The following is a 10,101-nucleotide window of genomic DNA, read 5'->3' as shown; positions in this document are numbered from 1 at the left end:
GACAGCAGGCCCTGGCTGACTGCCAGCAGGGAAATGGGGACCTCAACCCTACAACCACAAGGAACTGAATTCTGCCAACAACACGAATGAGGATGGAAGCAGATCTTCTCCAGAGCCTCCAGATAAGAACTCAGTCCAGCTGACATCCTGATTTCAGCCTTGTGATACCGAACAGAGAACTCAGCCATGATGCCATGCAAACTCTGACCTAGGGAGCTATGAACTAATAAATAGGTGTTGTTTTTAGCCACTAAGTCTGTGGCAGTCGGTTATGTAGCAATAGAAAACTCACACACCATGCTTCCTCTCTGAAGTCTTCCCTCATTCCTCAGGCACACCAGTGACTTCTCTCTGCTGCCGGGGCACCTCATACACAGCCCTGCTACAGGGCAAGTCACTAAGTATTATAATGATCCACTTAGCAGTCTGCCCTCCTCACAAGATTCCAGAGTTCCTGAGAAATGTTGGAACCTATCACTTCATCATTGCAATCTCAGGCACAGAGCAGGAAAACAAAAAATACCGGTTAAATGAAGCTTTCATCAAGAAAAAAAAATCCCAAGATTACTAATTTGTAATCATATACACTAAAATCGCCAAAGATGCAGGAGATTTAATGTCTAAGCAAGAGAAAAAGCCACCAATGTAAAAAGAGAATGGAGATAAAAATGTTATTAATAGGGCGCCTGGGTGGCTCAGTTGGTTGGGCGACTGCCTTCGGCTCAGGTCATGATCCTGGAGTCCTGGGATCGAGTCCCACATCGGGCTCCCTGCTCAGCAGGGAGCCTGCTTCTCCCTCTGACCCTCCCCCCTCTCATGTACTCTCTCTCTCTCTCATTTTCGCTCTCTCAAATAAATAAATAAATCTTTAAAAAAAATGTTATTAATATACATGTAGGATGTTTCTGAGGAACCAGATGTGACTGAAGTCCCCAGGTAAGGTTGGTGAGGGAAGAAGTAAGCAGAAGTATGAGGAAAAATCCATCTCTACATTACTTAGTAAACAGGTATTTATTGAATGTCTGCTATGCAGTCAGGCCAGGAACTGTGGAAAGCAATACAGGATTTAAAGCTTGACCTCAAAAATACTGAGAGCCTCCTTTCTGTGGCATACCAGGCTTAGAATGTTAGAATCAAAACTGTTAAAGACCTTGATTTTATGTGTACTCAAGCTTTAAAATCCTCTACTTTCTAAACAAGCGGGGCGCAAGTTATTTTTCTATTGAGCTCTGTATTTTTGAGGTTCTTTGGTATTGGCCCTTCTTTGTGTTGGCTGCCTAATTCTCTGCAGAGCAGATGAACCATTATCAGCTCAGTCTGATAGTCATTTGGGTTGTTTTGAGGCTTTCACTATTACAAACACCTGTCAAATAGCAACTTCGTTCGGCGCCTTTTACATCTCTGTGAAAGCGTCTGTGATGAGAATTCCTGGAAGGGGACCCAGATATTTTGTTATTACGCAACACTCTCTCCCTCAGTCCCTGCCCCACGGATGCCAGCTCCCTTGAGCAGCTAGGGCTCCCTGAATTGGAGTAGTCGCTTACCTCCAGGCCTGGCGGGTGCGGCCTCCCATCCCTCTCAATTCAACTGCTGGAGTGGAAATGTGGTCTGGAAAAGGCAGGAAGGGGGTGGGATCCATAATGTACCGAGAAACCAAGTAGACGCTGAGCGAGGGAGAAAATGGTACAGGAAATTGTAAGGGGGTACTTGAGGAAAGATGAGATGGGGCGGAAAAGATGCTTTCTGGGTCAGAGTAGCGTGGGCTAAAAACAGAATACAGTTTAGTCACTTCGCGGAGGGCCTCCAACGCCAATGCGATTAATTTGTGTTTTATCCTGTGGGCGATGCGGAGCGCAGGGGGGATTCAGTGAAAGAGATTCAGGTTTCTGATTCTGCCACTAGGTCTAGCGGTGGGGTGTCAACTCATCTCTCTGGGCTGTTTCCACATCTGTTAAACTGGGAAAGTAGTACTTGCTGGGCCGACCTAGAATGGTGATAGGAACTAAACAGAGAAGAGCTGTAAACCTTAGAAGGCCGATCTCGAGTGTGCGGGGGGGGGGGGGGCGTGGTGGTTTACTGTCAGTTGACAAGCCGACAATAATTCTAAAGTCCCTGAGAAAAAAATTCTGCAATAAAGTCCGAAAATTAAGAAGCAGATGGCTTTTTGCCTCCAAACAACATGCCATGGACTCAAGACTCGGTCCCAGCCTTTCCTTGTTCTGAGGCTCCGCGCCCGGCTCAAAGCCCACGCAGGAGACACTCCCCTGGATTTGATTGGAAGTCTCGGGCGCCGAGGACTCCCGCAGGAGGTGGAGGACATAGGCGCGCGTGCGTGTGCGCGGCGCACCCGGGCCTAGAGTGGCGTCCGGGAGCTCGGGGCGGGGCTGGTACCGGGGCTGACCGGGGCTGGGAATCCCCGCACTACCGAGAGGTGGGGGCAGCAGAGCGTGCGTGGGCGCAGCCGGCCACTGCGCAGGCGCGGGCACGCTCCCCTCGGCCTCCGTGCGGCGTTGCAGCATGGGCGCGCGCGCCCGCGGCGGGTTCCGCTCCCGGCGGGCGGAGGGCTGCGCGCGCACGGGCGAGCCAGCCGTGACGTGCGCCGCGCTACGCCCGACGTCACGGGTCCGTGTGTAGTGGCGGCCTGGCTGCCCTCAGCAGCGGCGCCTGACGAAGGTGGTGCGGCCGCTGGGTGCGGCGTTCAGGGGTCGCGCGGCGTGCGGCGGCGACGAGGACCACGACCGGCAGGCCGGGCACCTCCAGCTGCGCAGTAGCCGCTCCCGCCCCTTCTCCGGCCTTTGGCGGCGCCCTGCCCACGGCTTCCTCCTTTCCTGCTCAGCTTCGCGCGGGCCTCGGGGCCGCGGCGGCGAGAAGCACCGAGGGGCTCCGAGAGGCCCCGGCCGGCCGCGACGGTCCACGCGCCTTCCACCCGGCGCGGGCTCCATGTGAAGGAGGGATCCGGCTCGCGCCAGACTCCTCGCGCGCCCCTCCGGCCCCCAGGGGCCCGCGGCCTCCCCCGACCGGGGGGCGCGGTGACAGGCCGCGCGGGGGCGGAGGGGCGGGCTCGGAGGCAGTGGCAGCCCCTCCTCGGGCCTGCGGCTCCCTACGTCCCCGCGGAGCGGCCGGTACGTGCCTGTGTTTGTGTGGGGCGGGGGCCGCGGCGGGCCTGTGCGCAGCTCCCCAGGCGCCGGGTGGACAGATCTCGGGGTCTTGCATCCTTTCCTGAACCCCAGGTCTGAGCGAAGTAGACTGTTGGGCTGTGTAGCTGTCAGACACGTACTCTGCAGGGATTTTAGAAGGAAGATTGCAGCTGGTCCCTGGGAGAAGAAATGTTATATGCAGTAAGCGAAAAAGTGCTTGTCTTTGCACTGTCACACTGTGATAATCTATTGATTGGGGGGTTGATTTTTCCGTCTAGCTTTAGCTAGCACTTACGGTGCGGCGGACATTTGTCTTGCATTGTCTGCCTTCATCTCAGCACAATGAGGTCGCCCCATTTTACAGATGAAAAATTGAGTCTCGGAGAGATTAGGGAATTTGCCCAAGGTCATGCAGCTGGTAATCCGGGAAGCCTTGATTGTAATATGATGTCTTTTCTGTAGGACTGTATTTTTGAGTCTTGAAAAAATAAATATGTGAGGAAAATGAGAATAGTTGGAGAGTTTCTTCCTGGGAGTAAAATTTAAACATCATTGATAGAGGTAGTTTTCTTGTACCTGACGTAGGCTGTTCGATGTGTTTTGCTGCAGCCTAGCCAAATCATTTTCTTGGCTTTTTTTCTTCTTTTTAAAAATTACTTTTAAAAGGTGGCGCAGGGCACCTTTACCCTTTTGCAGTAGGGCGGAACAGAAAACAAATTTCACTTTTATTAAGAGAAGAAATGTAATAAAGACTAACACTCTTAAAAAAGATGACAAAAAGGAAGAAATATAATTGGTAAAATGCATATTTCCTGAAGAGTTACAATTTTACTTGTGCAGTTTATTCTTGACACATACGGGGAACTCGCAGTTGGGTTATTAGCTTGAGATTCCCTTATTGCAAAACTTGTTGCTGAATTATGTGGCAATGGCTGAACATACTTAGTAATTGGTGCAGTCTTATGCAATATATCTGAATTGAGTGTCAAAATTAGTGTGTAGAATATCGTAGAAATCATCTTTTAATGGTGTGATTTTTTTTCCCTTTCATTTGTGTGTGGTGATGATAAGTGTTTATAAACTAAAAATTGTCATTTTAGCATTGGCCTGTATTATTTCTTTGATTATGGTTAGTGAAAAAGAAAATATTTCTCTTTACAGAAGAAAATATTGATAGATTCCTTTGAGTAGTCGAGGCTTCACGTATAGTTGTGAATGTTTAAGAAATGTACTGCTGCCCAGGGCGCCTGGGTGGCTCAGTTGGTTGAGCGACTGCCTTCGGCTCGGGTCATGATCCTGGAGTCCCGGGATCGGGTCCCGGGATCGGGTCCCACATCGGGCTCCCTGCTCAGCAGGGAGTCTGCTTCTCCCTCTGACCTTCTTCCCTCTCGTGCTCTCTATCTCTCAGTCTCTCTCAAATAAATAAATAAAAACTTTAAAAAAAAAAATGTACTGCTGCCCAATTACCCTACTCTATAATTTTCTCCAGTGTATGATCAGGTTTAAGACAATTTATAGTTGAATGTTTCTGTATTGTCTTTAGAGAAAAGGTCAAATTACAGAGTTGACAAATGGTTGGTTCATAGATTGATTTGTTGTTTGGTTAAAATGTGAACTATGTTGAGTCCTGTTGATTTATGTTGAGTGTGATCTCATAGAATGGGTATCTTGGCATGATCTCCATGTGTCTCTTTTGAGAAAAGTAGCTGTTAAAGGCTTATTTTTAAAAATTGGATTACATTATGGACTCAGTCTATTAATGGATCTTTCATTTTTAGTTCCCTTCCTGCTACCAAAGCTGTAAACTGTATTTAATAGATCCTGTATTAAAGTGAAGTCTTGTTAGGGTCATGACAGCTTTGGTTTTGGGTGGATCTTTTTTTTTTTTTTCCTTGTAGAATTGGAGTTCTCTGGGCCCCTCAACACCCTCCCCCAACTTTTTTTTATTATGAAACAATTTCAAGCCTATAGGAAATTGCTAATAGAGTGAACATCCTTATCATCCTCTAGATTCAGTATTTGTTGACATCTTGTTGTATTTGCTTTAGCTGTAAATATGTGTGTATTATTTTTTGGCTCAGCCATTTGAAACTAAGCTGTAAACATTATGACACTTTATCCTAAATATGTCAGCATACATTTCCAAAGATGGACATTTCCTAACATAGCCAAAATACCATTATTGTTAATTTTTTTAGTTCATATTTTCTAATCAGTAATTAATTGATAGTTTCTTAATTGATAATTCCTTAATGTAATCTAACATTCATATTTAAATCTCCCTATTTATACTGTTTGGTCTTTTATGTTTTTTTTTTACACCCAGCCACACCAAACCAAGATACAGGGTTTGTTCACTGCGTTTGGTTAAGTCTCTTTGAATCTAGAACAGTTTTGCCTCCCCCTTTTAAAATGAGGTTGCTTTTTTTTTTTTTTAAGAGATCAAGCCAGTTGTCTTATAAAATGAGTCACATTTTCTGTTTGTCTGATCTTTTCCCCCCTCATGGTGTCATTTAGTGTGTTCCTCTATTCCCCTGTATTAACTATAAACTAGCTTTAAGGGCTTGATTAATTTTAAATTAAATATTTTGGCAAGACTAACCCTTAAGTGATAACTGTGTAGTTCATATTGCTTCCCATCAGGTCATATACTGTCAAGTCCCATTATTTGTGATGCTGAGTTTGATCACTTGGTAATGGGGGTTAAGGTAAGGTATATTTTCCCCACTGCAATTAGCAATCTGTGGCATGGTAAATTAGCACGGTAGTGCTGGCTGTTCTCCAATAATCTGTCACTGAATAGTTGTAGCATATATTGCTGACCCTTGTTAGGCTAACTTTTGATAATTTCAGTGAAAATCGCAGGAATTATAAAATATCCTATACAGCTATATTAATCAGATTCTGATTTTGTGGGTTTTAAACTTTTGTAATTATGAATTCAAGGTATCTCCTGTTATGAATTAAAAAAAACAAACCTGGCTTGTGAAAAATGAGAAAAACTCAATGCCTGTCTTTTCCTGGACTCTCACTGAAGGAGTACGTTTAAGTTTTTCTTAGCCATTATTTGTTGACAGACAGAAATAACTAGAAATATAATAAAGGAAGAATGGATTTACTAAAAACATTTTGAGAAAACTGTCTATTTTCTGGTATAATGCAAGAAGCACTGGATTGAAGGTCAGAAGATCTAAATTCTAATAGTAATTCTACCAGTATGTGAAGTTTAAGAATTAAAAATTTTAAATTAAAATTTTAACATCACTCAGTGTTCTCATTCCATAATGATCAAGTTAGTAAATATTTGTGAATTTCTTTTTATTGAAATATAATTGACACACAGTATCCTATTAGTTTTAGGTGTATATCATTGTTATTCAGTATTTTTATGCATTACAGAATGATCCCCACAATTAGTCTAGATACCATTGCTCACCTTACAAAGTTATTATAATATTATTGGCTATATTCTCTATGCTGTATATTACATTCCTGTGACTTACTTTATGAATACTATGATTTCTGATAATGAGGTATGTTGGCTACATTTAGAGGTGAACCTCATTTTAATTAATCCAGGTAGAAATAAATCAAATATATGTAATATAAAATTGACTTTATTTCCCAACTAATTAACTGACATTTAATAGGTTATTGGTTTTTAAAAAAATTTTTTTTAGGTTACTGTTTTAAAGAAGGTTTCATAATAGGGTTTACTTAAGTAACACATTCTCTTACTAAAAAATATGATTTAGGGGTGCCTGTGTGACTCAGTTGGTTAGGCGTCCAACTCTTGATTTCTTCTCTGGTTGTCTGCTTGGGATTCTCTGTCTCTCTCTCTCCCCCTCCCACTTCCCCTTCCTTTCCCCTCCCCCACTGCTGGTGGGTGCTCGCAGGCATGAGTGCTCTCTCTCCTCTCTAAAATAATCTTTTTTAAAAAATAGGATTTAATTCATTAAACAGTTTACATGAAGTTTTTTCACACATCTCTTTTGTAAGTCAGGATGAACTGTATATATAGAAATAAAGATTCTTTCCCCTTATTCTCAAGTGTTGTGTGAGGTATATAGCTCTCTGTACACACACGTTTATAAGAAACGTGTCTGTATAGTTTTGTGTTTTTTGCCTTGTACATCCCTGAGAGTTAATTGGGAACATTGGTTGACTGCATTTTTTGTGATGTTAATTATGGATTGGCTTTGCAACGTATTTTGTATTGTTGTCTTGTTACTTAACTCTCAGATTGTTGCTTAATTTTTTTGTTACACTTTGTCTTCCCAACTGACAGGATAGGATAGAATCTTTGGAGTCCTTCCTCTCACTTGCACACTGCCTTTCTTACAAGTGCTCAAGAGTGTTTTTTTTTTGAGATTCATAGTACCATAAACTTTATAAGCACTGTGAGGTTTATAAACTTTGGGAGGTTTTTCTAAAGGTAATTTTTCCCATTTGTGCAGTTAGTCATTTGTGTGGAGTTTAATTAATAATGACTAATTAAAATAATAGTTTAAGATATGATTTTATCAGCATTCTTTGGTAATTCCCAAATTAGGTCCCCTCATCACCACTACCTCAAAATGCTCCTCAAGCACACTGCACCTGCCTCTACCACGGTACTCACCACATCGTGCTATAATTATTTCCGTGTCCTCCACTAGGAAGTTAGCTCTTTCAAGGACAGAGGCAGTGTTTTGTTGATTTTGGTGCACATAGGACAATGCCTGGAGCCAAATGTTTATTGAATAAATACAGAATTGACAGACAGAAGGGACCTCTTTTTAGAGTGTCCTAAGATTCTTAAAAGGTGGTGCCTACCAAATCACTGATCATTTACAAAACGTTTCTTCTTAATTTGCTGGTTGAGTTTTCTTTGTTCTCTTTGTGGTATTGTTTATTTAGCAAATTTAAGCACTTTCTACATTATGGGCACTGATTTAAGTACTATGCTAAAGATACTCATTTAATCCCTGTTAACAACCAAATGAATTAGTTACTATTATTATACTCCTGTTACAGATTAGGGAACTGAAGCACAGAGACAGTGAGTAACTTGCGCATGTTCACACTTCTTGCGCTTGGTGGAGGTGAAACTTGAATGCAGGCACCCTAGCTCCACAGTCTGTGCTCTTAACAGTCGCATCATGTTGCCTCTCTGCTTTATCAGGGCAACCAGAAAATTAGATTTGCTTTGCCAGAGTACTGTCATTACCATTCATGGAGTGCCTGCTATGTACCAGGATGGGGAGGGCACTTCAGAAGGCCTTGAAGAGGAGGCAGTACTAAACTGAGTTAACAAAATTAGTAAACTCTACAGATTAACTGACTGTGATTATAATGTTTATTGAAAAAAATTAAATATTTGAAAAGGTAAAGAAGAAAAAATTAATAATCAGTTAAGAGTATGTACTTGGGAGTCAGACCTGAATGTGAGTCCCAGCTCTGTGGTTTAACCTTTCTATACCTCACTTATCTGTAAAATAGAGATAATAGTACTTAACTCATAGGTTTGTCATGAGGTTTACATGAGATAATATGTTTAGTGCCTTGCATATAAAAAGTGTTCAAAAAACATTTATCAGCATTGTAAAAATCTCCCATAGTTCACTTAGGTTATATCTGTTTTAATGTACATAGAAACCATTCTCCTTGATGTGATTAAGACTGGTGGTGTTTAGTTTAATTTTTTTAAAAATATAAGGGGAATTAAAAATGACACATTTTTACTTTAAATATTTTATTTAAAAAATGGATATGTAAAAACGTCTGAGTTAGTGATCCATCTAGAATTGTATGATTATTCCCCTTAGTCTTTTACAGTTTTTTCACCTATGCCCACTTTCACAACAGTTTTTTTTGAAACTAGCCTTTGAGTCTTTCTAAACACTCAACTTCATTTTCACAGAAACAAAAACTCTACTCACATTCACAATTTCATTGGTTTATATAATATTTAAACTATATAATTATAACAAGTACATAAAGATGTTTGATTCTTGGTAAATTGATGAGTGCAGAAATGTACTGGTTTGGTAAAAAATGAGCTTAATTAATATCGAATATTCAGCATTTTATTAGAAGACATTATAGAGAGGTAGAGAGTGTTGGTTAATTTGCCAAGTTGGTTTGTTAAGGAGTTTGGATAAGAGAAAATGTTGATTCCTTGCCTTCTATTTCTGAGTTTATGGATGTATGTATTATACAGATATTTAAACGAATACGGAATGTAGATTGAAAGCTAATTGTCATAATATCTCAATTTTACCTCAGTTCTTTAAGGTTGTTTTTTTCTTTTTCCCCAATCTGTGTCTTTGCTTTTTCTTTGTATTATGGTTCTTTGGCAGTGTGGCAGATTTCCATTCTTCATATTTGTCATCATCTCTCAGTATTTTCATCTCTATTATTTTACTTTGCATCCTAGGAGAGCTGCTTGTGTTTGACACAGTGTGGTTGCAAACACATTCACAGTTCTGCTCTTTTGCCCTCCAGTGTGTACTAAAAAATATTTTTCATCTCATGAGTATTTTAATTCTGTAGTTGAATTTGTATTATCTTAGTAATTCTTGGTCTTTCCCATTTTTTTCCCCTCTCATCCTTGTTTTGCACCTAAAGATCTTTCCTTTAACTTCCATTTATATTTCAGAAGGGCATGTCTTCAGGCATTGAGGATATCACACAATTTTCTACAAATTTCAGACTGTATCTTGGGAGGAAGAAGTAACATTTGAATGTTACATGCCAGAGGCTTTACACACATTAATTTTACAGTAACCATGGTAGACCATATTCTGATTTTACAAGCAAAGAAATTGAGACTTAGGGGTGTTAAGAATCTTGTTCATAGTCACATAGTACAGTAAGGGATTGTGCATGGCTCTTCTACTTAGAGCAAGGGGTCCTTAGCTTTCTCTCTGCCTCCACATTATTTGCAGGAAGCATTCTCCTTGGAAATATCTTCACTGGAATC

The 10,101-nt window shown here is 41.4% G+C and overlaps 1 protein-coding gene across 2 annotated transcripts in view; it reads left to right on the top strand.

The window, feature by feature from the left end:
* The first annotated feature begins 2,614 nt into the window (after window positions 1-2,614).
* The window catches only part of MAP3K2 (mitogen-activated protein kinase kinase kinase 2), an 87,558-nt gene continuing 80,071 nt past the window's right edge, over window positions 2,615-10,101 (top strand). For both annotated transcript variants that reach the window (XM_028101253.2, XM_028101252.2), the window contains exon 1: window positions 2,615-3,122. The gene's annotated coding sequence lies outside the window, so the exon portion shown is untranslated. The remainder of the gene's footprint in view (window positions 3,123-10,101) is intronic.

This window comes from Eumetopias jubatus, unplaced genomic scaffold, assembly GCF_037043125.1.
Source record: "Eumetopias jubatus isolate StellerSeaLion01/CBP00866 unplaced genomic scaffold, mEumJub1_p1.0 scaffold_3, whole genome shotgun sequence".
Taxonomy (NCBI): Eukaryota; Metazoa; Chordata; class Mammalia; order Carnivora; family Otariidae; genus Eumetopias; species Eumetopias jubatus.
The sequence above is the reverse complement of the archived record's forward strand: the minus strand, read 5'-3'. Positions and strand labels throughout refer to the sequence as shown.